Here is a 3,823-nt window from a genome sequence, read left to right as displayed (position 1 = left end):
AATGGTTCTCAAACTTCTTGGTCTCAGCACCCCTTTATGTTCTCAGTAATTATGAATAACCCTAAAGAGCTTTTGTTTTTCTGAGTTTTAGCTATTAATATTTATTCTATTAGAAAGTAAAACTGAAACTGTTTAAATATTTAGTAATTCACTTAAAATAACAATAATAAAACCTATTGCCTAAATAGTAACGTAAATTGTATTTTATAAAACAAAAACAAACAAAAAAACTATATTTTCCAAGGAAAAAAAATTAGTGAAAAGAGTGGCATTATTTTACATTTCTATAAATCTGTTTAATGGCCAACTTAATATGAGCCGGCAATATCCTCTTATCTGCCTCTACATTCAATCTGTTGTGATATGTTTTCAGTTGAAATACATGAAGATAAAATGTCCTGACATACGCATCTAGCTGGAAAAGGATGGAGAAATTTAATAGCTTTGGGGCTATTCTTTTTTGGTACTACAAAACTCTACAAGGAGTCATGTCTTAAAGGTTAGTTACAACGTGGAAACTGAAACCATATCGATGAACTTTTCAGATTGTTACATTAAAATCCATTGGTGTATTTTGCACTTTAAATGAATCTTTCCCATGCATTAGTCATTTGAAAATTATTGGTTTGTTAAATTATGAAGATCATTAAATGTCATGTTTTATAATATAATTTCAAGAAATCACATTAGTTACTAATAAATTATTGCTACATGCAACAACATAGATGGATCTCACACACATAGTGTTGAAGGAAAAAAATCAGATAGGAAATAGTGCACACTATATGGTTCCATTTACAAATAGTTCAAAAACAGACAAAACTAATCTGTGGTGATAAAGGATGGAGTGGTTACCTTTGGAGGCCAGTGAATAGGAAGGGTTCAAGGGGGGTAGTGGGGTGCTAGTTATGTTATATTTCTAAATCTGAGTGCTGGCTACCCAATTGTGTTCACTTGCAAAAATTATACATTTCAATATATGTTCTGTTCTATATTTATATAATAGTTAATAAATATTTTTCTGAAATAAGACATTTGAGAATAGACCTATAGATCAGTGGAATGGAATTAGGAGTCCAGAAATGATCCCTGCATTTCATGGCCAATTGATTTTTGACAAAGAAGCCAAGACAATTCAATGGGGGAAAGAATAGTTAATTGTTTCAACAAATGGTGGTGGACACCTGGATATCAACATGCAATAAATGAAGTAGGTGAGAAAATTCCAGTGTCAGTAGTCAAATAAGGTACCTCACACCATACACAAAATTAACTCAAAGTGGGTCATAGATTAAAATGTAAAAGCTAAAACTAAAACACTCTTAGAAGAAAATATAGAAATAAATCTTTGTGGTTGTGTATTAGGCAATGGTATCTTACATATAATGGCTAAAAGTACAAGCCATAAAAGAGAAGATTGGTAAGTTGGACTTCATCAAAATTAAACTTTTGTGCTTCGAAGGACACCATCAAGAAAAGACAAGTCACAGACTGGGAGAAAACATTTGTGAATTGTGTATCTGATAAAAGACTTGTATCCAGAATACATAGAACTCGTACAATTCAGTAATAAGAAGCCGATCCCATTTTAAATGTACAAATGACTTGAATAGATATTTCTCCAAAGAAGATCTACAAATAGCTAAATAAGCACACAAAAAGATCTTTAACATCAATAGCCATTAGGGACATGCCAATCATCACCATATAAGATACCGCCTCACACTCACTAGGATGGCTATAAATCAAAAAGACAAGTGTTGGTGAGGATGCAGAGAAATTGGAACCCTCATATATTACTTGTGAAAATACAAAATGGTGTGGCCACTTTGGAAAACAGTTTGTCAGTTCCTCAAGATATTAAATATAAAGCTACCACAATAGCCAGCAATCCCACTCCTAGGTATGTACCCTAGAAAAACAAAAACGCATGTCCACAAAAAACTTCCATGCAAAGGTTTCTATCAGCATTAATTATAATAGTCAAAAAGTAGAAACAACTCAAAGGTCCATCAACTGATAAACGGATAAACAAAATATCATATATCCATAAAATGGAATATTACTCAACCATAAAAGAAATGGTTGACTGTAATATAGATGAACTTCAAAGAATTATGCTAAGTGAAGAAGTTAGTCACAAAAGACCACACATTGTATGATTCCATATATACAGAGGGTGCCAAAAAAACGTATACACGTCTTAAGAAAGGAAAAACCTGTATTAAAATTACGCTGGTGGTAACCACTTTGAGCACCTCTTGTAATTGCGGTTACATGCGGTTACATGAGGTTAAATGTGACTTGTATTCATCTTTTGTTATCAGTATATATTGAACATTACAATTTTAATACACTTTTTTCCTTTCTTAAAATGTGTATACGTTGTTTTGGTACCCTCTGTATATAAAATGACCAGAATAGGCAAATCTACAGAGGAGAAAGTAGATTAGTGTTTGCCTACGGCTGGGGGAAGGAGAGGGTAGATGGGTAGAGCGGATGGAGAATGGCTGCTAATAAGTATAAGGTTTCTTTTCAGGATGATGAAAATATTCTAAAATTAGATTATGGTGATGGTTACATACTCTGTATAGAACTGTATGGAATATAAATTATATCTCAATAAAGCTGTTCATAAAACATAGCTCTTCATAAGGAGTACTGATACCATTCTTTTGAAAGGGGTCGTAGTAAAATTATAAGGATCTGATAGATTTGCAGGGACAAAAAGTCTCTTTCCTAACCAGCATGTTCTGAGAGGCATAACTTTGTCTGGGAGAGGGAAGGTGATGAAAATGCCATCACCCTCCCTCCTCCCCAACATAACAACACAGTTCCTTAAAAAGAAACTGGTCTTTGGCCTGTTTTACGCCCTGAAATCAGACTCTCCCCTACTAGACCAAGTCCTGTCACCTCTGTTAGTTTTTGTCTTGCATGAGATCATAACCCCACACGAGAGATGTAACTGGCGGCTGCCTGTCCCTTGGACACCCGAGGTCACTGCACCCTTAGTGCTTGAGTGGCTGACCGCCATCATGTTCAGGAGAGATGCCGCAGGGAGCACACAGGTTCTCCCCAGCAGCAGCCCAAGAAGCCACATTGTGCAGAAACTAATCAGACTCGACTAGGCAGAAAAACTAGGAACCTGACAGGCAAAACGCCAAGTGGCAGGTGAGTGACTTGCTTGACTGCTACTTAAAAGTAAGCCAGAGCTGCTAACCAATCAATTTAAAACCAGAGGAGGCAGTGGGGTGGGGGTGGGGTGGGGGAAAGTGTGCACAAGAGCTGGCCGGATGAACTTAGCTGTCATTTTTAAAATAAAATCGCCCTTTGCTCGTGGCTGGTTCTTAGACCAGCCTCAGAACACAAGCAGTGCCCAATCACAGATGAGGTGAGTGTGCACGTGATGAGTCATTTCGGGACTGTGAATCCAGTGCAGAATAACATCAGATAGACCCCCAGTGCCTAAATTTTCAGGGTAGGAAAAAGGCAGAAACTTGCTACGTGTACATGGCTGTAATCACCGCTGAACGTTGTTTGTAGCTGCTCCAGAGATTGGCATGTAGAATGAAAAGCCAATTTGGAATGTGTTCCACAGAGTGAGATTTCCCCTTTTGGAAAAGGAACGGTGCACCATGGAAAGCACTTTGCTCCTTGCAATGATCTGGGTCACTCTGCCCTGCGTGCTCAGGTTGGGGCTGCTAGCATAAGAGAAAGCATGAAGCAGTCATTCAGTATTTTAGTAGGTCTGAGGATGTAAGGTAGGAGGGCTCTCTTTGTTCTGTCCTCCACATGGTACCTCTTTCCAGGAACAACTAAAGAA

This window comes from Rhinolophus hipposideros (genome assembly GCF_964194185.1).
Source record: "Rhinolophus hipposideros genome assembly, chromosome: 2".
NCBI classification, from domain to species: Eukaryota; Metazoa; Chordata; class Mammalia; order Chiroptera; family Rhinolophidae; genus Rhinolophus; species Rhinolophus hipposideros.
This window is presented reverse-complemented; position numbering follows the sequence as displayed.